General features: G+C 40.4%; 1 pseudogene; it reads left to right on the forward strand.

Moving 5' to 3' along the window:
• Nucleotides 1-873: 873 nt before the first annotated feature.
• On the forward strand, nt 874-19,215 carry LOC115799817 (serine/threonine-protein kinase H1-like; annotated as a pseudogene).
• The last annotated feature ends 6,393 nt before the right edge of the window (nt 19,216-25,608 follow it).

The raw sequence follows: 25,608 nt of genomic DNA on the forward strand, positions 1-25,608 counted from the left end.
GCCTTAGCGTATGGAAAATGAAGACAATAATGTGCTTTAAAGCTGCATTCTTTCCAATGGCCAGCAGGGGGCGACTCCTTTGGTTTGAAAGGAATTTAAATTATGGGGGGAAAAAAGACCATTTGTAATGACTCTACTGAAAAAAAAAAAAAAAACATATTTCAAATCAAGGTATGGTTTAAGGCATGTCTACTTTGTGATTAACAAGCAAGGAGCAACCCCCAGAGCCACCTGAGGCTTGCTGCAAAAGTGAGACAATAGTAAAATGGCCAGCTTTGCAGTGATTAAAAATAATATTTGCAGCCTGGTTCAAAAATATTTTGACCTTTATGGATAGTTTTCTTCCTATAAAAAAAACAAAAAACTAATGTTTTTGTTTTGTTTTTTAATAACTCATCCACCTAGATAATTGATTCACAGGCAGCTAAAGCTGACTGGTACTAATTCAGTCTATGTGTATTTGAAATCAAAGGAAATGCTTCACCATCAATATGTAACTGGTACTGCACATAGAAAGAGTATTTATTTATATCTTTAATTTAGAGAAGAGATCATTCTCTTTTTTTCCTCTTTTACTCAGTTACAGTGTTGCCTAGTGACGGGTGTCTCGACTCCTTTTGCTTCTCCTGTGGCAGTATAGCTACAATCTACAAGGAGTGACAATAGCTTAAAAACAACTGTTGTTTACGTGGCATTTTTATCACAAGTGAGTGAAAGGATCACTTCACCCACCTGCCAAATTCAAACTTAGTGAGTAGGTGGAGCTTTACTGTTGCTTTGTAACCACCTCAAGCAGGTAGGCTCGTACGGTTATTTTCAGGCTACTTTCAGCACACAGCAGATGAAGGAGAATTTTGGCTCCCTCCATGGCTGATGTTGGTCTGAGCGATGGGTTGTGGGAACAGTAAGGTGTTGCCTGAGGCATCCAAGAAGGGCTATGTAAGTGTGATACAGTCACTAGTAGCTTTTAGTAAGGGGCATGAAGACAATGAGCCAAAGAAACATAAGGAGCAGCAGAACAGTCCATGGAGTCCTCACCTAGCACCAAACAGCCAACAGCAATTCAGACAAGGACAGCAACGGGACAAAGTTGCCAGGTACAAGGACAAGTTTGAGCCACGTGTCACAGCAAGGTAAATGCTTTCAGTCAGAATTAAAGAGCAGTATCGTATTCACTTTTTTTAAGCATATACTAAGAAAAAGCTCAGTACTTCTTTACAATGTTAAAATAATCTAAATCAGCTGGTATTTTGGTATTTTTGCACCATCTGATATTTAAATCTGACAATGTTGTGCTGGAAAAAAAAAAATCAATTATAAGACAGTGGAGATTTCTGAGGGCTCTCAAAATCCAAGACAACAGCAACTAATAGAATGGCTTTTTTCCATTATTCTTGAGGCCAATAACTATTTGGTAACAGTAATTTACAGCAAAACATAACTGGAAAAATCTGATTCAGCTGCCTTTGCGGTGCTCATAGCTGCCTTTTAGCATCACTCTCTTTCTCATTCTTTTCAACCCACCATCTTCTGTGTAATAACGGTAGACAGTAATTTGAGATGTCTGGGCCTTGTAATACCTGAACACAGCCTTCCTGTACTTGTCAGACAAAGGTCTAGAAACAATTAAAGCAACAAAACTGATGTGTTTTTAAGGGGAAATGAGTTTATTGCCCTTCATCCTATAACTCAAAGCTTGAGGAAAGTATTGCCTTGTTTATTGGTGACCTAAATCAGGATTATATGTATTTGTTTGATTGACTTTGCATGCTGGATATCATAGTGCAAGAGATATATTCCCGTACATCAGGGCTGCAGCTGCAGTGAGAGACATTTAGTGCTTTGGCGCAGTGTATCATGAGATGGTTATGCTGTAATGAGTCACCATTCCCCTTCTGCCCTGTCAGGTATGACATCAAAGCCCTGATTGGTCGTGGAAGCTTCAGTCGTGTTGTGCGTGTGGAGCACAGGGCAACTCGCCAGCCCTTTGCCATAAAAATGATGGAGGTTGAGGCCCCAGAGGGTCGTGAGGTGTGTGACTCTGAACTGGCAGTGCTGCAGCGGGTGAGCCATGCTAATGTGATTCAGCTGGTTGAGGTGTTCCAGTTTCCACATCGGGTTTACATGGTACTGGAACTGGCAACAGGGGGGGAACTTTTGGACCGTGTTGTCAGCAGGGGCCACTTCACCGAGCAAGATGCTACCCAGGCTCTTCAAATGGTACTGGCTGCATTGGTTTACCTGCACAGCCTCGGAATCACCCACAGAGACCTGAAACCTGAGAATCTTCTGTACTACCACCCCGGAGCTGACTCCAGATTGTTGGTGACTGACTTTGGATTAGCTGCTTTTGGCAGCAAACTCACAGCGTCTGAGGTTTCTAAACCTGACAGAATCAAAGGGGAAACTGGAGAGTCATGGTATTTGAGGACCACTTGTGGAACACCTGAGTACATGGCTCCTGAAGTGCTGCTGAGAAGACCCTACTCCTGTGCAGTGGACATGTGGGCTTTAGGGGTAATTGCCTACATTTTGCTGAGTGGAACCTTGCCATTTGAGGATGACAACCGCACACGGCTCTACAGATCCATTATAAGAGGAAAATACAGCTTCCATGGAAATGTAAGTTGACTGGAGTTTTTGTTGCAGATTAGAGTTCAGTTATGTTTAGTAAGTAATTTTGTGTAGCAAATAGAAGTTCTAGAGGCTTCTGCTAGTATGCCTTGAAAATATATAGCCAAAAGTATTCGCTCATCTGAACTTATATGAACTCAGCTTCATCTCCTCTAGGAAGGTTTTCCACAAAGTTTAGGAATGCATTTATGGGAATTTTTCACCATTCTTCCAAAAAGCGTATTTGTGAGGTCAGACACTGATGTGGACAAGAAGGCCTGGCTCAGTCTTCATTCTAATTCATCCCAAAGGTGTTTTATTGGGTTGAGGTCAGGACTGATTTCAGGAGCAGGCCCATCAAATTCTTCCACACCAAACTCACTCATCCATGTGTTTATGGCCCTTGCTTTGTGCACTGGTGCACAGTCATGTTGGGCTCATCCATCATGAGATGTAAGGCTATGCAGCTGCTCGGCCATGGAAACCCGTTCCATGAAGCCACTTCGTGGCTCATTTGCTATCATTCCCAGTCATTTCCACTTTGTTATAATCCCACTAACAGTTAACTGTGGAATTTTTTGTAGCGAGGAAATTTTATGACTGGACTTGTTATACATGTAGCAAGCCCGCAAAGCTAATTGTGCTACGATGACATTCATGTTTTATTCTGCTCAGATTTCAATAAGGAGAAATTGGACATGATTTGTTGATAAGAAATACAATTAGCAATTTGGCAATTAGACTCCAATAGCCCATTGGAGCAGAAGGGAATCCCAGTAGAGATAGGAATTAGGGCAGGACACCCCCCCCCCCCCCCAGAGTGGTGGTGGAGACCAAGATGGAGGCTTGGAAAGGTGGTGGAAAAGGGGAGGGTGTGAAAAGGAGAATGGAGCAGTGATATTTAAAGCACACTGAGTGCAGGCTGATTGGCTCAAGGAAGGCGGGCAGGAAGATGATTGGACCAGAAGTGATGAAGTCAGCACTGACTTTGACAGCGTGGGGGGAGTGATGTGAAATAGGCAGATGAGTGTTTCAGATCTTTCAGAAACAATGGTTCTTCGTTCATTTTTAACTCTTTGGACAATGAATAGGATTTATCCTGCTTCCAACTGGACAGCAAAAAAAAAAAAAAAAAAAAAGTTTTAAGTAAATCACTTATTTTCATTTTGACATCCGGGCTTCTCCCTATAGTACAATCTGGCATTATTTATGATGTGTGTGCTTTTAAATTATGCAAGCCACTCCTTCACATATGGCTGTTATATCTATTCACCACAAAACAATAATTCATACCTTAATCACTATTCTATTAGACCTACCAGAAATAGTAGCATCATTCCATCCTTGCCTGACATAAGTAGGAGAAAAAAAGCCAGCTCAACACTGCAGAGCAGGTGTGTAAACAAGGTGAACCTCTCCTTGTTTTCATCTCTTTCTCTGCAATATTGTAAAGCACATGAATGAAAATGTGAAAGTTTGTTGTGATGTCTTTGAGTTTTCTCGCTCGGTTTGGTTCTTTGAGAATGCTTCGAAATGGTGGGAAATGGAGCCTCTCGTGATTTTCTTCCTGCTTCCCTATGTCACATAACTGAAGTGGGTATTTTTAACAGCCTATTCAGTCAAGCTCAGTAGTGAGTTCGGGCTTGTTCTTTCACGCTGATTACACCCATTGCTGGATTATTCACTGGGCTTTAAGCCTGGCCCGATTCTTAGGGATGCAGTCTGACATTTTAGTCTGGCATACAAGAGGCTCCCTTACATAGGCCCTGGACTATTATCCCTGTGTTTACCGCTGCACTGACCACCAGCTGAACAATAATGCAAAATCCTTCTAGAGTTTATGCAAGAGCTTATTTAATGTTTTTCATGGTGGTTTTCAACACAGCTCGTATGTAGGCCACACTAGTGAGGAAAAATTCTTGACAACAAAGCTGAAAGCAACATTTATAGGGCCATACGCACAGTCTCTTACATCTCAGTGAGATGCAGTCAAGGCATCAATCTGTAAATTCATATGGTGGTATTATAAAGACATCATACATGGCTGGGTAGCAGTCCAGGGCTTGATAGATCAGCCATCAATCACATTTCCATGTTGACAAGATACTTATTCTCCATCATGTGCCAGTATCCACCCTCTCCAGCAGACTGACAACACAGTTAAGCACACACACACTGTGATAATAATGTAGTGCAGGTTGACAAGTCCCACAGAGTGTTGACGTCTGCCATCACAAGGGCTCCTCGTGTCATTAAGAAGGATTCTTCTCTTTGGGATGAAAATAGTTTCAACAGCCTCAGCGGTTCTGCTCACATATTACGCTTGACTTGAAGAGTTTCAGTTGGAATGAACTGTCCACCAGTTGAACAAAGTGACTTGTAGACTCCCCTAAAACGCACACGGTGGAGCACTCACTAACCAACTGGATCCTCAACGTCTTAACGGCACACAGCTATTGAATAATAGTGGTGGGTTGCCTGGAGCAATGTCTTCTTGACTCAAGATGTAACCAGCAAATGTGACTGGATGTCAATACAATAGTAGCACGCCTTTTCACCTTCACCGGTGTTGCCAATAACGTGAACTGTGCCTCAATCTATTCAAGTGTCCCAGTATGCTGGGGCAGTGTGACAGCGAGCAAAGCAAACACAGTACCAAGACACTGAAACTAAAGCAGTTTAAAGGAGCAGAGACATAGTTAATTCGATTTTTGTGGTCAGTGGGAAAAGGATGAAAAATAAAGTTGGTGTGATCACACATGCAGTCAGCACGCCAAGACAACCTTTGAAGGCATTTGCTGGCAGTGCACATTCTGCTTCTGCAAGATGGCAGAGATGTGGTAAATTAGCACAATTTGACACAACAAGTGATAATATTAAACAGTGGAAACCATCTGGCAAATCAAGATATGATTTAAAACCCAAATACCCCATGTTATTTTTAATTTTGAGAAACTGCAGTGCTGTATTAGAGCAAGCCCATTACATTTATTAAACTTTGTTACCTATCCACCGTATCAGTCCCTTTTACGTTGTTAAGTGTTGCGGCAACACAAAATTTGCTTAATGGGCTTTACAAAAAAAATTAATAAATACAGTACATAAAAATTGTTGCCTCATAAAATATGCCTGCTTAGTAAGGGTGAATAATAATATTTTGAGTGTGTAGTATTGCGGGTAAGCCACATGAAACTTATATAATTCAGTAAAAGAGCTCCACTTAGTTTTGAGTTAAATGCCACTATAGATTTCTTAGCTTTTCTTTTAGAACATTAAGTTGTGCACAGACTTGTGCACAATACTTAAATTTTAAGAGACAAAGATCTCAGTTTTGTTGCATCTCTGCTTCCTGTACGCACAAACCCCAACGACAGCACTGACCAGAACCTAATAATCAATACAAGAATCTGAGTCACAGTGGCCCGCTAATAGCTTTTCACAAGAATCAAAGTCGGATGACAAGATAACCAAAGTCACATCCCTGCTAAATTAAGCATTTAAAGTTAAATATTAACAGTCCCACTGCACTTGCCATTTCAAAAGAAGTATCAGGATCAGAATGTTAGATCAAACAAGTATGCAAGGCTACACTCTGAGGCAAAAACTTCAGATAACTCAATATTAGTGAAGGTATTGTTTGCATTTACAGCATCACAGGAGAGAGATGTTGCTTTCAAACCTAAAAGTCTCAGTCTGCCCAGCCCAAAGCCATGTGAAGTGAGTTAGCATATTTCTGTGCAACCATATGCAAACTATATTTCAACAGACTGTACTGTTGTGTAGGTTAATAAATGGGTTTTTATGCATTAACAGCAGGCTGCAGTCATTGGAGACTGCATTTAAATATGTATTCAATGATGCAGTGTAGCAAAAAGGATTAACTTCAGGTACAGATGGACATAACTGCTTTTTCTCCTCTTCCTCGCTATGTAAATTAATACACAGGGGCTGCAATTACAAATATTCTTCCAAATTTATCGGCAACCTTTTGTTTTTACTGAAGCTGAATGGGGACTTTGAGGACATGTATGTGCGTATTTTTGCATGAGAATGCGAGTCGGATGGGGGGGGTGTTGAGGAGAAAGACAGAGGTGAGACTCAGGAATGCGAAAGGCCGCTGGCACCTTCCCACGAATTGGGTCCCTCTGTCTCGCTGACAACCCCCACCCCTTCCTTATTGCACTAGAAACAGACACACAAACAGTACATTCATACATGCCATACACGCCCCCTCGCAGGTGCAGCAGGCCCTCGCCTGAGGACCTGTAGTGCAAACTCACACTGATGCGTTTGCTCAATAGTGAGAGTGAGGAAGAGGGGGGGAGCCGGGGACTGATGGCAGGGGAGTGTGGGAGGTTGCGAGCATAGGAAAGGAGAGGAGGGGGCAGAGGACGGCAGGACAGAAGAAGGAACGGATGTAGCCTCAAGGGCTTTACACATCTTATCACTTAGTCCCTTCTCTGTGTATAGGACAAATCATTTCCTTTGCACATAATCAGGACATCTCATCTAAGTGTATTTTGTTTGTGTGTCTGCATGCATGAATGTGTGGCAGCCTTTTGTATGTAAAGCAGCAATCCTCATATTAGTTCTGTCCAGGTAGCCTGGTAACCTCCTCTGCATTCTGCTGCTGTGCTATGGAAGCCACATTTTCTGGACCCAGTCCAAATGTTTATTTCTCTAAGCAGAAGGGTAAGCTGGGCAATGGTTAGGCCAGTCTGCCCCCTAGTGAGCACCGAGTGAACAAGTCCAGCCTCCACTTGGCCACAGTATATTGTACATGACAGCCCACTCTCTCCTGCATCCGAATATTGATATTTTGATTACTGTGGGTTAGCTGCGACTTTCACCTGAATTAACAAAAGGCCACCTTCTCTATTTGGACTTATTATGATGAAGCATATTTAAACTTGGCTTTCTTGCTCAGGGAGGGCTGCCAGGTGAATCAGATTGGAGTAAATTGTGAGCCAGACACTTGTAGGGTGGTTCATGTGACAGCCCGCCCTCTATGCTTCCTGCTTTTCGCTGTTTACTCTCAGCAGCAGCAGCAGCAGCCTGGATGGGTGCACCTGAGAAGTGAGAATGGCTGAAGGTATAAAGCCTGCTCTCTCTGTCTCTGCACATCTTCTGCTTCTCCATCATATTTTGGAGCAACATCCTTGTGCAACACCCATACCCAACATGCACCACTGATACCTGATACTTTAACACCCCACTACATGCTTAGTTAGATAAACTGATCAGGAAATTAAACTCGGTTGTGTCTGGACCTTCCTTTGTTTGTTGCTGGCCTGAACTGAGCCGGTAACATTCATTACTCAAAAACTGCGTTATCCCCCTGATCACATTAGTGTAATCCAAGCTTCTAGCGTTTTCTTCATTTGTTGCAATTACAGCTTTGTCAGGTAAAGATGTAGAGTGTCGCAAACGCAGTCAGTGGAGCTTCTCATTCCCCTCTAACAAGATGTTGCTCAATAAGCCAAGCCCTGTAGGTTTTTCCACTGCTTATACCGTATCTGCACTCCACTCATCTCACCTCCTCTCTCTCCTCTTTGGCTGGCTCTCAGCTCAGCAGTGATGTATAACACTAGCTCTCGCCCCCTTCCTCTAAACGCAATAAAGCCTTTGTGTATTTTGACGTGAAAAATGTTCAAAATAAGGGGGAGAGATAAACTTCCTGCAGGAGCCTCAGTTCCAAGGAGGCAACTCAGTTATGTCTCTCCTTCTTTAGGTGTACAGGAGGAAGGAAAACTTTTTGATACCTCTCAACGGCAAGATCAAAGACTTTCACTGCATAATTCCAGCCTAGTAAATGCACCAGCTTTCTCTCATACATAGCCATCAGGCACTAAACGTATGTATTCCCCGTTATTTCAGATCAAGGACAAAAGGCATCTGCTAGCCACACCTGCTATCAAGTGTGTATTTCGTGGCACGGTAATAAGAAGCCTCGCCGAATCGAATCACCACCAGCGCCAGATAAAGAGGAAAGTCAGACTTGTTAGTCGTGGGAGCTCAATCAAACGGTGTCACTCTGCCTGCCTCTCAGGTGTGAAATAACAACAGAATGAGAAGAAAGTTTGACTGAGGAGCTTTTTTAAGACTCGTTCTGCCGGCAGCTCAGCACCCTGTGCTGTGCTTACACGCACACTCCTCCCCAGTCAGTACACTGTGAGAATAAGAAAGCCCTCCGCTTCTTTGAATTCCTCTCACCGGCAACAGTCTCGCGATTGTCAATTTCATGCTTGATTAATTGTCATTACTCCGTGAGAGACAAAAAAAAAAAAAAAAGAGAGAGAAATGTATTTCAGGATTAAAATGGAGAGCGAGACCTCCCTAAAGAGTGAGCGAGGCTGAGCAGGGGGGGGGGGGGGGGATTTCACGCACAGATTTCACTGTATTTAGCTTTTTCTGTCCTCAGTTAAAGAAATGTTTGAGCTAATTGTGGTGCACGTGGAACTAGAGAACAGAGATTAAGAAAGTGGTCTTTACATTATGCTTAATGCTACGCAGTGTTATTGAAATAATTTCAAGTGAACATCATAGAAATAAGTGAATTTGATAGAAAAATCATGTAATTTGCTTGCTAGTTAGTCAATTTCTCTAAGTGTAACAAAGGCGTGCCACAGGGTTCTATTTTAGGACCTCTTTTATTTGCTATTTTACAAAGATGTGAAAATTTATAAGGATTACAATTCATCTTTATGGAGGTTAAGGAAAATTTTCGTTTTCTTTATTAAAGACAGGAGAGCGACGATCTGAATGCAATGTAATGTTTATTAAAGACTTGCAAGCTGGAGCAGTTGCAGTTAAACATCAAGTTTGCTTAGGAGAAGTGCTCAGTGAGGCAGTCTCACTGTCCATCTTTTATACACAAGAAAATGTCTACGTGACATTACACAACAACTCAGACAATAACTGACAACTGATGTCTTTATTATGTACTGGTTCCTTTCTTCACGCTGCCGAAGCCTCTGTGTACTTCCCTTTTCTGTCAGATGCTTCCTCTTTTCATACACACAGGAGTACAGAAAGTTCAACACAATGATACACTTAATACAGTTTTCTTCTTATTCTAATATTACCTTAATTTATCATCATTCAATACTTAATCACAAGCAAATACATTTCTCTTAATCACTATTCTATGTTATATTAAAGCTGGAAATGCAAATAGAAAACACAAAAGATTAATACTTATGTAAATTGTATTAACATAAGGTGATGCTGTTTCATAGACAATAGATCCCTTTGTGGCCCAAGGGGTACTGTACTCCAATTTAATCAATCTTAAATTGATTTTAAACTCAGATATTGAATGTTGCCTTTAGAAGTAAACATCACTGAATCAGAATCCTCTCTTAAATACCTTTGTGCTTGGCTGGATGACAAACTATATTTTCAATAGAACATATAAGTGAAGCTCAACTTGGAAAATGTCTGGGTACTTAACATATATTTGATGCTGTACATCACTGTGACAGTGCACCAGGTTCCAGGATGAAAATTGGCTCTTTAATGCCAAAACTGGAAAAATTGCTTTAATTTACTAAAAGTGGAACCATCTGAAATTTGTACAATTAGAAGAACAAATTCCTTTTAAATGAGAACAATTTTTACTGCTGCACATCAAGAATGATGACTAGACATTTTTATTGCATTTTGTTGTATTTGCTTTAAGCATTTTTACTGGAATTATTGGTTTATTGTGTTTTTTTTTATTGTTTTGAATATATTTATGTGTGGTTTCACTGGTTAGTCACAATCAAAAAGAGTTGGCTGCCAGAGGTGACCGGTCAGTGGTTATGATGACCAAACATCACAACCAGTTACATTTTTTTTTTTTTTTTACTTTGATTCCAGATCAGTGCAGTTCAATATCTGTATCAGTAATATTTTTATTTAAAATTTGATGGAAACACAAAGGTCATCACTTTCCTGAGGCAGGCTTCCAGAAATTTGACTCTCTGAATAACAACCAAAGCTGTGGTGAATAATTTAATGATTTTGAATTATGATAATGATTCTGATGTCTTCTCTCACACTGCAATGACGGTTTTGCTGATTTCAACGCTCTCTTTAATGTCAGCTTGGGTCATGGCAAGGCAGATGATTTGCAGTGGATTCCACTGAAGCTCATCTTTGCTGCCTTTACTGTGAAGCTAATGCAGGCAGGGGCGCAGTTATATACTTTCTGAGGTCTATGCAGACACATTTTTACCCCCCCCCCCCCCCCCCCCCCCCCCCCCCTCCCCCCGGCTTCAATGGGAATGACAGCCCCTGCATTGGACTAGGAGTCATTGCCTATGCAGATCATGTCTATGCTGTAAGTATATGAAACACTGCTGTCACTCACGTAACGTACAAATCAAATCTGTGATGTGCTTTGATAAGCAAGACTTTACACTGGTTAGGCTAACGCAGAATTTTGCTAACTTTATTTTGTTTTTATTAACTCTCAGATTTCAATTGCATTTAATCATTTTACCCATCAATTTACTTTTAGGTTGGTGGCTTTGATGGATCCAGTGTTCTGCGCAGAACCGAGGCTTATAAGCCAGATACCAATTTGTGCCTTTTTGTTTGGTGAATAAAATGGCCAAAGTTGTATATAAATGAAAAAATCTCTTACAAATTGTTGATTAGCGGTCAATGAATAAGAATATGACAATAAGCCAATTTTGTCAAAAATGTCAGATATAACTATAATAATTCTAAAGGGACGAAATGCCAGAAGAACAAGAGTGAGTAGAGTCCACCTAACACTGTGCTACCATCTGAGATGATCAAATCTCTAACACAATGGACTGAAATAAAGCTTTAGAGCAGGGATATTCAACTACATTTTTCTATGGGCCAAATTGTCATGAGGCTATTTGCCAGTGAGCCACACATTTCTCTGGACTCTTACTCTTGTGCATACTTATCGGTAGTGTTGTAGTACTCGAGATCGGTCTTGGTCTCGAGACCGGTCTCGAGACCGCTTTTTGATGGTCTCGGTCTTGTCATGGACTCGACCGCATTTGGTCTCGGTCTTATCATGGACTCGGACCTTGCGGACTCGGGATTTTATTTCAAGACCAGTCAAGACCACAGCTGTGGAAATATCACTAAATTGCCAGAATACTGTCCAATTTATTTGTTAACATCTTTGCTTTTATTGGATGCAAAACGTACTGATTCAAATCCAACAAATATTGCGCTCCTCTGCCTCTCAAAGGAGCGCACCTCACAGACTCCGCCCCGGCTAGGTCGCTGCTATTATCGCTGCTTACGCCTGTATCATTTCACCGCAGTTTGCAATCTACCACAGAGCACAGACAGTTTCATTCACAGTGTGTACGTTTGATCTCACTATGGTCATGCGTGTGCTGCATAAATCGAAATAACAACCGGCATGAACACGAAGAGAAGTAAGAGGGAAAATGAAGATCAAAGGAAAATTTCAGGCTTCCGATTCAACAAAAAAATCCCAGCATGAAAGGTAAATACCAACCTTCATGTATTTTGATACACAAACTAAAAATTTAATGCAAGTTTTAGGGCCGCAACGATTCTTGGAATAACGCAATTCGATTATTAAAAATCCTCGACACAAATTTGTTGCTTTGATGTTTGGTTTCAGCTCTGCAGCTCAGGTGTCTCCGTGTAAGCGGAGCATTTCCAAAAAAACCAAAACGAACCTTTAACACGAGTGGATCGCTGAGATGTTTTTTCACGCCCCTACTTCTCTGTGCTGTGAGTGCGCATGTTTGAATGTGCGCGCGTGTTGTGCAGAGGATGTCAGCTGTTATTTTTTTCTTTACGTCAGCTGTAGCCACCAGAACAGATCAATAACCACAGTGTACTGGGGAAAGGGGGGGCTGCCATTAGCACTAGCAATCGTTCGGTGCCCCCCCACCCCCTTCAGTACAGAGGGGCTCCTTCAAAATGTTTTTGTCAACCACCTGATCAGCAACATGAAGAACAGAGAACTTTGTAGCTGCTCCATCCACCCTGTTTGTTTCACACAGAGAAACATCTGCAGTACGGAAGTTAAAATATGCTGATGAATTGTTAAAATGAAAAATTATTTCTTATCCAATTACTTGATTAACTGACGGAGTAATCAACTGAATACTTGTTTACTAAAATAATTGATAGTTGCAGCCCTACTTGTATTCAGAAAGCCATAGTCAAACATTAGTTTTCAGCACCAGTAGAGCTATGAGAGGCCTTCAAGAATAAAATACTACAGTTCCCAGCAAGATGATGTCACTTCCTATTGTTGCATTAAAAACGTGATAGTTTATGCTCACAATATGGTGGCTGATATTCAAATGTAGGAAATGCTATTAGCAGCCGAGGAATCTGGATTATGTTTTGTTGTGTATTTTTTTATGTGATTTCTGCAAACACAGTGGAAGGAAACGGCACTCTGGGACACAATAAATGCGTGATGTATAAATGTAACTTTTCTGGATTATATGCAAAAATGATCATTCTATCAATCTAATAAGGCCTGATTTAGAGTTCTGCATTGATCCTTTGTGTATAACCGAAAATCCTCTCTGAAGCAAACCTGACATGCACCTCGAGAAATGTAACTACACGTCCTAAAAAACTGATTACTGCTTTCTGGTTATGTCTTAGGCCCCATCACTCAATTAACAAGTGGGAGCGGCATTTAGTGGTTAGTATTAGCTTACTAATTAGCATTAGCGTTAGTGCTGGGGTGAGAAATATTTCTTGCTAGAACCCGGAAGTTACCATGGCCACCACCAATGGTAACAGCAGAGAAGTAAGTAAGTTGTTTCTCCACCATTAGTACATTGAGCTAGTGGTGGGCAGATTGATCCTGATATCGATAATATGGACGCCAACGTTGGTATTGGTATTGATCAATATCAGTGTGATGAGATCGATACTTTGGCTTCAGTTTCTCTCCTGTATGCAGTGCTGCGGTTTCATCAAAGATGCGAGCTGACTGTCTAAGTGTCGCTCCTGTCACAGCACAGAGCACTTTGCTCCTCCCCTCCCCACAGTGTTTTGTTATACTGTCATGTGATGCATAACATATTTTATTTGGGAAAAAAAAGGATTTTGCTATGAAACATTTAAATCAAATTTAAATGTAAATTTGTAGAAAATTAGTGAATGAAGGGACATTTTTTATAAAAATTTTTTATTATACTTTCTGAAAAATCTACCTGGAAAAAAGTTTGCATTTGTTCTTGAGTGATGATTTTGTACACTTAATTTATGAAAAAAAATTCCAGACATCAGTGTATGGGGAAAATTGTTTTATTCTATTGTTTCAGAACAATAACTTTTATTTTGATAAAGTATTTTCTACTTACATATAAACTTTGCCCAATTCTATTCTGGGTTTTAACTAATTAATGATCCAAAGGAAAAAAATCTCAAACCAGTTAAACTTCATGGAAATTCTTCATAATTATTAAAAAGTATTGGTATCAGTATCGGTGATAATGGCCCTGTGTTTACTTGGCATAGGATCGATACCAAATCTTGAAGTGTCGCACACAACTACATTGAGCAGCATACACCAGGAGTGATTGACAGTGCTAAGACCCTCCTCCTGGCTCTGATTGGTTGTTTTTGACTGGGAGCGGTTCAGGGAGGAGGTGGAGGAGCTCCATTTTTTTCGCAGATTATCGGTCTCATACTGTCTGACATGGTGACACTTTTAACAAATATGTAAAAACCAGATTTTTTATAAAAGTTACATACTGCAGCTTTAATCTGTATAAGATTAAAGGCTTTAGTTCTTACTGTTGATGAGTGTTTGCCATTTTTTCAGTTTTACACATTTAGCTATGTGGTTTTGAAAAAGCACCCATTTTTACAAAGATTGTTGGTTTAAAAACAACACAACTTTATGCATAGTTTATGAAAGGCAGAGAAAAGTTAAGACTATTGTGATGAACTATGAATAATTGTTTTACATTCTGTGATAAATGATGGAAGTCACCCAGGAGTATTAAATAAAGATGGTTATATTTATTTGAGCTGTGAGTTTTTAATATCAGGGTAATTTTATGGGAATGCGGATCTTTCAGATCAATTTGAGAAGTGATTTTGATCATGTTTCACATTTTATTGGGTCATGTAGTGTCAGGCACTGGTCTTGGTCTTGTCTCGGTCTCGCCCCCCCTCGGTCTTGGTCTCGACTGGTCTCGGACCCTAAAAGTCTTGGTCTTGTCTCGGTCTCGATACCCTCTGGTCTTGGTCTTGTCTCGGTCTCGGGTTAGGTGGTCTTGACTACAACACTACTTATCGGTCCAGTTGTCTTTGAATTTTCTATTTTCGCTGTCCACCTTACATCTCTTCTCTTTTGAATGCGATATGTTTTCATCAGAAACTGCTGTCTGGCCTCCCGCCAACAGTGTAAACGGCAGTGCTGCATGTCATAAATGCCGTTCTTCTTCTTTTTCTTCTTGAGTTTAATGGCGGTTGGTAATCTATGGTGCATTACCGCCACCACCAGTAAGGAGTGTGAACTACATGCCGTGCTTACAGTTTAGTCATAGCTTCTTTTAAAATTTTTATTTAATAATAGAAGTAAACGGACAGTGGGCTGGTCCAAAATGACTGATGGGCCGGTTCTGGCCCTTGGACCGCCAGTTGAATACCCCTGCTTTAGAGCATCAAACTGTGGGTGAATTGGACATTTTTTTCTAGATATTTCTAAAACTTTCTAAGTCTTTGTGAGTTTCATGTTCTGTGAGGAAAGTATGCCCAACAGATACATTTCATCCAGAGAACATTTCAACAATAACCGACATAAATGTTAAAAAACTGAGCAACGTCAGTTAACAAATCTAACACTGGCTGCTATTCAACTTCTTCTTCTGTATGGTATGGCTACACAGCAGCCATACTGTACTTTACAGAACATGCACACAATAGGATGACAAGATCCCAACAAACTAAATGTGGGTCAAACACAGTGTTTGTGTGGGACAAAGTGGGATGCATTAGCAACCTTTCTGCAATGGCAACTCTTTTGCTAAGTAAACACAATCAGAATAAAAGAAAACTGAAGTTTGTGCCCATGGTCTCATGCGAAAGTCTTTATATACTCCCAAATTCTCCTGTCATTTCATTGTTATTTTAGCTGCTCTTCTGTCTGGTAACAGTTGTTGGGTTTACTCTGGATGTGCCATATCGATAAATTTCATACCTTTTTTCAGACATATCTGACAATTTTAGCAATATTTTGCCAATTACGAAACACATACTGTACACACCATATTTTCTCCTGTGTGAAAGAGAAATATATAAAATTCTATTTCTCAGTGTATATTTTATATATATATATATATATATATATATATATATATATATATATATATATATATATATATATATATATATATACCCACCTATGTAGATGGCTGGGCCTGACACGTAGCCTATGCAGCATCGCTCTGTATGGGAATACCAACAAGCTGAGGCTACCCTTCAGTTCTGTCAGGAAAGAGCTCATCCTCGTTCATTCAAGAGAACACCTACAGTATAGGGACTCACGAGACAGCAAAGTGTCAGGAGCAGCTATCATTTTGAGGTTGCAGTACAGCAGGCAGAGGTTCGCTTGGACCAGTGCAGTGGCCATGTGACAGCAAGGGGCTTGGACAAGGTGGGAGCAGGCAATGGAGCGGAAAGTGACCTGGCAGGATATCTGGAAGTGGAATCCACAGAGGATTAAGTTCCTGATTCAGGGCGCAGTGGCGCAAAAAGGGGGTATGCACTATATGCAATGTATAGGGGCGCCACAAAAAAGGGAGGGCGCCAAAGCGAAGTGGGAAAATATTTCTCTAGTTGCATTTTCTGTAATTAACAGCTGTGCATATGATATGATCAATAACAGAGACACAGTGCTGGTTAGGTGCCCCTGTGCTGCTTCATCTCCCCTCCTCCTGAAAAAAAGAAAACGGAAGAAGGATGAGGAGGAGGAGGAGGAGAAGGATAAAAATGTTGTTGGGAAACCTTTCAAAGTGGTTTAAAGACAGTTGGTAAGTTATGTCAAGTCTTGTATTTTATCAGGAGCGCAGCTATATACTTTCTGAGGTGTATGCGGACACATTTTTAGGCGACCCCCCAACCCACGAGTGCGCCCACACACACACAACGCACCATCCGCACCCTCTCAACATTTACTGTGTTCATGTGTGCAGATCTCACTTATTCATGGACTTACAAAATACAAGACTTAATGACATAACTGTTAAACTCCTTGCTCTCAATTGTTGCTTTCAGAAACAGTACAAAGTCATAAATATAGTTGCGAATGGGGTCTTTATTTATTTACCCTACAAAATCTGCAGTCTTTGAACCAAGGTAAATGGAGATGGTAAACATACTATCATATAGATATCATAAATTATATTGTTTAGGGCGCCCGGGTGGCTTAGTGGTGAAGCCGGCGACCACATACGTATGCCGCGCGTTGCGGTGCGGGCGGCGTGGGTTTGAGTCTTGGCCTGTCGCCAAATTGCCCGCTTATCTTCTCCTGTATCTTCCCCCCATTTCCTGTCTCTCTCCACTGCTAACAAAAGCCACTGTGGCCAAAAATGCAAAAAAAATAAAATAAATTATAGTGTTTAATCTGTGACTGGGCTATAACATCACATCGTCAACTAAATGACGAAACTAAAGTTCCATATATATATATATATATAAAAACGCTTTAAGCTAGGTGCTAGCTTTAAGGAACGTGCGTGCAGCCGTAGTATTTAGGAGTTGCGCGTTCCAGCGGCCCACCATCGATTTCTGGCAGCCAATCACTTTCTGGCACCTACCCTTCATGTGAATATGGCGGGCACATAATGCAACTACGCATTTTAAATAGGCAACAACGGCTGTAGCATGCAGGGCAGGTACCTTAAGCACATGATAAAAATGGCCCGTGAAGGCAGATTGAGTTGTAAATACTTGACTACAGCTGGCGCCAATACATTTGAAAAGCCAACGAGGCTCATTTCTCTGCAAATGTAGTACATAGCCTCTTAATGTGTCCAGTTTCTTTTTACAAAAGATGATGGTGATCAATTTTAGAAAATGAAGTGTGTGCCTGTGAACTAAACTATCACGCATTAATTTAGTAGTCTTAAACACTGACTGGAACTAGCTTGCAACATGTGCTTTCAGCAGACATTTTCGGTAGGTCCTTGAAGAAAAGTAAATGTAAAACTTACTGTGCAAACTTTAATTTTCCGATTGAACAGCCAAAGACCCCCCAAAAAATGGTCTAAAAACCATAGATTATTCTTTTAAAACACTTAGAAAATTTCTCTGCTTCTCCACAGACAACAGCACGAGCTCTGGCTCGTTATTGACGTCAGCTGCAGTGTTGCCAGATCTCCCAATAGAAACAAGCAACCAGCTCTATGAAAACAAGCCCCCAAAAAGCCCAACTGGCAACCTACAACACTGTGTAAAACTGAGGCCGCTTTTAAACAGTATTGGTCATTTCTTTGTTTTGTCTCATTGTGTTTTGGAGCAGTGAAACCCATGTTTCTTACCCTCATAGAAGAGAAGCGTGCACAGTTTTTTTTTTTTTTGTGTGCGTGTGTGTGTGCTTCTCGGTATTAGCATGTTGAATTAAATCAGCATGGTGAGCAGGTATTTCACACTTGCAAAATCTGCAGAATGCTTTTGATACGTCTCCCATCAGAACCGCAGCTACTTTCTGAGGTGTATGCGGACACAATTTTAGGCTAAGATTAAACATGCACCCTTAAAATCCCACACATGCAGCAGAGCTGTCCTACCTCCCAGTCTTTGTATTCCTTCAGCCAAGTCTGCTGCTTCATTTTGCCCAGTGACATTTAGCTTTCTTTTGAGTTTAGTTCTGCTTGTTAGGCCTGCAGAGCTCAGGGATCATAGTTTTATTGCTTTGTTAGAATGAAATCTTGCATCCCGCTTTGAAGCAGCTTTGAATCTGTGCAGGCGCCCTGTCTAGATACCCAGCTATTAGAGCGCTGCGGGTTCCAGAGTGTCTGTGTGTGTGTGTGTGTGTGTGTGTGTGTGTGTGTGTGTGTGTGTGTGTGTGTGTGTGTGTGTGTGTGTGTGTGTGTGTGTGTTGTGTGTGTGTGTGTGTGTGTGTGCGTGTGTGTGTGTGTGTGAGAGAGAGAGAGATGGGGGGTGTAGGTTGAATTGTGATCTTCTTCAATGAGTGCATTTATAGTTTGTTTGTTCTATCCACAGCCTTGGCCTTCAGTGTCCAACTTGGCTAAGGACTTCATTCTGCGCCTGCTAGTGTTGGACCCGCCCGCCCGCCTCACTGCCGAACAAGCCGGCCGCCACCCCTGGGTGGTCACAGTGTCAGCCAGCTCCTCCACAAGGAACCTCCATCGATCTATTTCCCAGAATCTCAGGCAGCGGGCTTCACGGAGCTCCTCCCGGTGCCCCAGCGGCACCACCACAAGCTCCACTGATGCCAACAGCCTGGGAAGGCTAATGCCACCAGAGACAAAGCAGAAGCAGCGGCAGCAGGGAAGAGCAGCTGGACTGATTCAGCCTCAGAGAGCCATACAACCTCGAGCCAGAGGGCACAAGCAACATCAACATCATCCAGCTAAAGCATTAGATTCATGAGAAGTCTAATGAAAGGATGGAACCAGCTGCCCCAGCTCTGCTCACAAACCACAGGGAGCCTAAGTGCCTGGGACAGGTGTTGTGACAAGAAAGTTTTCTGGATTGAAGTCAGGTTTTTCTACCAGAGTAATAACCCGGGTTCCCCTAAAGGCTCATTTCAATCTTCCATTAGTTTCTTGTGGGTGAATATCCTTTAATTTTGAGGTCCTGGCCAATGCAGAGACAGAGCTGTCCACCTCCACAAAATCTCTAGCCCCTGGTTATTCACACAGCACAGACTAATGGCTTCAAAGTCTCATTTAGATCATTATGAGTCATGACATTACCTGCCTGAGAAGAGGTTCATTCTAAAAACCTAGAAATGTATCTGTTGAGCAATGGGAGATAATCTCAGCCAGGATGATAAAATATTGCTGTTTCCTCTTTGATCTTTTTTTTTTATTTTAAACTCCCCCGTCCACCGCACAGCATATTTTGAGAAAAAAGGTATGACAGCACTCTTGTATTTTCCTTTGTTTCTACTCCTCCTACATAGGAGCACCCACAGTCCTGTACAAACAGTGAAAGCATATATATATATATATATATATATATATATATATATATATATATATATATATATATATATATATATATATATATAAAACCCCTGGGATAAAGAGTTGTGTCTTCTCCAGCAAACCTTGTGGAACCTGTAAACAGCATTCTCAAAATTTGTGTTATTTTCCGGTGAGAAGTAAAAAATTGAAATGTTACAGGAGGAGGAAGGCGTGGAAAAGAGTGGATTAAAATGCAAGTGTAATGCCAAACATAATCACTAGTAAAATCCAGTCTTATTTAGCAACAACCCAAATTATATGTGGTTGATTTTCCTTTTTTATTTTTTGTTAAATCTTTTAAAATTAATGTGTGGACTGTATGGACGCTACTTGTTTCTGACACAATGGTGAGCTGGGGCAAAGATGTTCATCTTCGGTATTTTGTTCTCTATAAGTACATAATAGATTTTCTTTTTGAATAATTATAGGTACAACTTTGATTGCTTTTGTTTGTTTGTTTTGTTTTTGTTGTTGTTCAGTGAAGTCTCTCATAAGAATATAGTAAAAAGTGAGACTAGACAGTTTTTATATTCAAGTCCATGGTTGGAAAAGACTTTGTTTTGTTTTAACTATTCTCGATGATTTCCAAGCCTCTGGTGCAAATAAACAAATTAGTCACAACACTGAAACGACTGACTGGTGAAGCAAAACAGTGATCATTTCAGTGTGAAATCTGTTGGCTCTGGCATTCATTGTGGATGTTTATTTGACACATGCCACCTGCCTAAATACTGGCAAACATCAGGCTGCCTGGCACTCCCCGGTGGCAGTGGTCTCTTGTAACACAATAATGCGTCTATTCACCTTCTTCACATCATCAAAAATGTCATAAAACTGTTATTGTTTTTCCAGAATGATGATTGAAATAAAAGTTCAACTGATTACCACTAAGGAAGAACACCCATCACCACTCTCACAGATACAGCAAGAATTTGCTTTACCAAGTCGTTTGTGTATTATTTCTTCAGTAGGGAGCACAGACACTTAATGCCTCTAAAAGGCTGCCCATGCTCAGTGACCCGAGATCAGTGTCCCTTTGGGAAGAACACAAGAGCTGCTGGTAGATTTTTTTTTTTGGAAGTAAAGTCAAAAAACAGAGAACGGCATACAAGTAGGATGGTAGTGGGCAAAGAAAATCTACTTAAAAGACTTGAGCCAACACCACTGCGTGGTCTTTTTTTCTCTCTCCTTTGATGCTTTTTCTGAATTTTACTTTTAAATGAGTCAGTAACTTTTTGCTCTTCGAATCACAGCCCTTCATATATTATGAGAAGACTTTTTCTTTTTTTCCTAAACTGTTTGCAAAGTTTGGCTGCACGGTTGAGAATGAGGTGATTTGTTATGGATTTCTGTTTTTGACTCTGCAAATAAAATTTCATTCACGGACTGATAAAGAAATTTGAATTGAATTAAACCAAATCGAAGCCAGCAATAATGGAAAGCGGTCTTTTTGTTTAATCCTTTCTCTTTCAGGAGGGAACGCAAACTAACTGTCGCTTCTTTGTGTTGTCCATCTCATTTTTGCACACTGACTAATTCCATTGTTTTTTGCTGTTATAGTAGGTTTAGAGTGGGCAGTGAAAGCCGCTTGATCTTGAGGAAATTTCTTTACATATTTACTGCCGGTTTTTAATAGAGCTCTGCAGAAAATCCTTCTATTATTTTAGTCTATGATGCTATGTGATCAGTCAGCTATTGCTGTGCAAGATAAAACTGCACTCCCACCAGTTGCATGCAAATAAAGCTGCCTTTTTAGCTGATTTGCTTTTCTACCTTGTGCATCAACACATTGGATTTGCAGTTTAAAGTTTCTGCTCTTGCAAGTGGAGGAAAGTCCCAAGCTTCTGTATTTTGACCAAGAACTGTGTCCTCAAAACTCATTTAGCTTGAGTGCTGCTGGGTCAATATCTTTCTGGGCTTTAGTCGCATGCTGTGGTCAGCAAGGCCAAACAATTGAGAAAGCAGAGCATTGCAAAGATTGTAAGAGATAGTGTGTGCTCTCTAACACTGGCCCCGTGCTATATGAGGACAAGTATGACAAGTAAGTGTCTTTTTCTTTTCTTCAGCTTTTCTCAGCAGAAAGCCGAGGAATTATTCTCTTTATCTTTGGCCTTACTTGAAGAGATCATTTGCTGCTCAGGACCCTGAAACATAAGCCAGTTGATCCACTTGTGGCTCCTATAGGAAAGAGGATAACAGAGGCAGGGAGAGGTGGTGAAGTCCCACTGCTCGTGTTTTGCACAGGATGTGTATAAAGAAACCATCTGGTCCCTCCCCCAGAGGGAAGGCGCCCCTACTCTCCTTCATGTTTGTCTACACATGGCTGAATCAGTCAAGGTAGGTGCCTTTTATTTCTATTGTATAAACCAAACACCCACAGATCAAATCCCTAGTCTTTTGTGAGCTGCTCAGTGTAGAGATTATTTTCCTTAAACAGCAATTACAACTCCACTCCACCTTAATGATTTGAGAGGAAAGAATGGTCAACATTTTAGCCAGTAAATTACTTTTTTTTTCCAGATGAGCATCCTATTTGCTGTTGTCCTGTTATTGTTCTGCAGATGCAACGCCACAGGAACACAAGGTGGGTCAATACTTTTCTCATTGAGGATGCAATGAAAGTAAACTGTCTCATTATTCTTGCTGCTCAGAAATTCTCATTTAGATTGTAGCCTGGATCCCACCAGTTGTTTGCCAGTCAAAATTTGCACTTGTCATCTCCTCCGGGCTGAGTGGCTCTCTCTTTTATATGCAGCATAGATTCAGATACAATGGGACAGCAGGTGGACGTGTATTCACTTCTTTGGGGCGTTTCAGCAGTGGCACGCCGATGAAAGGAAATGGGTTTGAATCAGATTTTAGAAAATACATTTGTGCTGGTTACCATCGCAAAAAAAAAAAAGATCCAGGATATCAGCCTTCTGTGTAATCACTACTCATTTTCAGACAGTTATGACAAGATAAATTCCCCTCTCATGTCTAAATGCTGAATATGAAGCTACAGCTAACAGCCAGGTAAATTAGCTCAGCATGAATCAGGTAACCCATCAGCTAAGTAGCTGATTTAGCCTTTGGGAGCAACAGTAATTTTTCTTTGGGTCATAAACTCTATTTAAAGAATGGACGTGCCCACCATGATGTCCCCAATTGGTTTGTAAAGTTTTCTGTGAAATAGGTATGGTTCTAAATACGAAAGAAATCCTAAAGCATACCCTGCTTTAGCAAATGAGACCATACACGCAATAGGGAAATATTCAGGGATGCCCCCCCACCCCATTCCTTTGTACAATGAGAGGCATTATCTCCTGCCAGTCATAACAAAAATATTCAGGTTTAAGGCATTTCCTGTATTTTTCTTACCCTGAAGCTTACATCCATCTTTTATACACCACACAGTAAAAATTCCAGTGTTAATTTCACACCCACAGTGTTAATTTCAACACCGACAAAGTGTCTATATGTGTCCACACTACCTGGTGTTAAAATAACATTTGTCAAAGTGTTAAAAGGTTGACACCCATTTTTTTGTTAAATTAACACCAGACATTGTTTACTATTCAACAATACCAGGTGTCACATTAACATTACAGTGGTGTTGGTGTTAAAACGTAATGTTAAAAGTAACACCAGTATAGTGTTACTCACAAAACAAAATGTGGTGTTAAAAAGGTAAATTATGCACACCACAAGGTGTCAATACAAACCAAATCCAGTGGAAAAATATATAATAAATATTCAAAACATTACACAGAAATGGAAAGTTTAACTTTTATTAAACCCATTTAAATATTAAAGACCTTCAATGCACAGCTCATATAAAACAGCAGCGGGGCACAATATATGTTATTTCATCACTGTCAGCTGAAAACTGCCTGTCGTAAGGCTGATAATATATCAGATCAGAGATACAGATAACAGCAAACACATCATCCACAATCTCTATTCTGAAAGCATTCAGATGATCATCAAAAATACTCTGTAATGACTTTAGCAGTCAAAGAAATGCTTCATCATCCTTGACTATGATGTTAACAATTTTTTGAAAAACAGGCATTTCATTTTCAGTACTTGTACAGACAATCATTCCAATATGGTATTCTGTTCCAAAGTTTTTCACCCATGAAGCTGTGGATACACAAGGCACATTCAACCTGGGGCAAGACCTTAAGACCTCACTGAAATCTAGTTCACTTATTGGTAATCTTTAAGAGGACCAAACTGAAACCTTTGAAAGTAAAAATTCTCCCAATGAAAAGCCAGCTGCCTCTGGTGCTTCTTTACCAGTGTTTTGGTTATGTTCTTAAAGTTCTTCACAGATTTCTTGAAGAAATTGTGTTTACCTTCAAATCTCATACACCACACATGGATGAGTGGTCCTATTTTTCTGATGCATCTGGGGTAATGAATCATCAGATGATGTTTTGGAATCAGCTTCTTGTCTGTAAATACAGACTTAAGAGTTTATGATGGTCAGAAATCAAATGCTTTAAGAAATAAGTCATACCATCTGTGATTTTTGGTGAGAACACAATATTGACGATTTGAATCAAGAGAAGAATTCCCTCCAGTAGCTGTTATTCCTAGTAATTATATCTCCAAAAATCAAGGGGGTATTGCGTAAGAGGCACCATGACTGAATAGCATTGAGGCCAAGGTCATTGCTACCATCAATTTTGACTGCACTAGGTCTGTTGTTTCTCTCAAGGTATCCATAGTTAAAGCTCTGTATCCTTTCTGAAAGGGTGTTTAAATCTATGGAAGTCCTAACCATGTACTGAAAAAGAAGCTGAAGTTCATACTGCACAACACCTTCCAAAAGGTCATGCATAATATCAACTGCGTAATTGTTTGAACAATGAAAATACTGCAGTGCATTAAGAGGACATTCTCTTTTTACACCAAAAGAATGGACAAGAATGGATTTTGTGCCACAGCATTGAAATGTTCTGATAGAGCTCTTTTGTGCGAAAAATTAGGTCCTTGTCATCCTCACTGAATACTGACTGAAGCTTTGTTTTATCAGTTAAACAAAATCGACAACAGTAAGTTGCAACTGAACGAGTTCAACCAAGCCAAAAAGGCTATGCAATGCCAAATTATCACCAGTAACCTGAACAATTGAACCCCTTAATGGTGTATCAGAAATGGGACCTTAATACCTTCTGTCTCGAGACATTCAAGTCATTAACAAGAGGCTGCAAGACTGGACCAAAACCGTACTTCTTTAAGTCCTCGGCATGGAAAAGAGAAACTAGATGAATGTTCATCAAAACTGAATTGAGTTTTAGCTGGCAAATTTCTTAAAATAAAATAAATACAGCCAAGTTTATGTGAACCCCTTTTGGGTCCCAGTGGATTTGCCGTTCAAAATCATCGTAATACAGCTGTATTTGGAGTGCATGTTCTTGCTCTGAAATAATGAGTGATTTCTGAGATAGGAACCATCATTGATGTCTCTATATATCCCATCTTCATGACACTTTACCTGTTGAAAGCAGGTACTGAGTTCTTGGTTGGTGAACAATGAATCAAGAGTTCCTAAAATAGGTACATACTAAATTTGTCATTAACAGGAATTTGACTGTATACACCTGTGGTTTTATCCAAACGTGTATCATAACGTACTCCAAGAACATGCTCTACTGGTTCACAATTTTCCATTTTTTTTCAAAATACTTTTGCCTCTTTCTTTCAGTGTTAAGGTGTGTGAATGGATTTCTATGTTCTCAAAACATTCTCTGACTTTGTTTAAGGTTTGTTCATTCACCTCAGATGAAAGACACTTAAGAACGGC

The sequence above is a fragment of the Archocentrus centrarchus genome, chromosome 20 (genome assembly GCF_007364275.1).
Source record: "Archocentrus centrarchus isolate MPI-CPG fArcCen1 chromosome 20, fArcCen1, whole genome shotgun sequence".
NCBI classification, from domain to species: domain Eukaryota; kingdom Metazoa; phylum Chordata; class Actinopteri; order Cichliformes; family Cichlidae; genus Archocentrus; species Archocentrus centrarchus.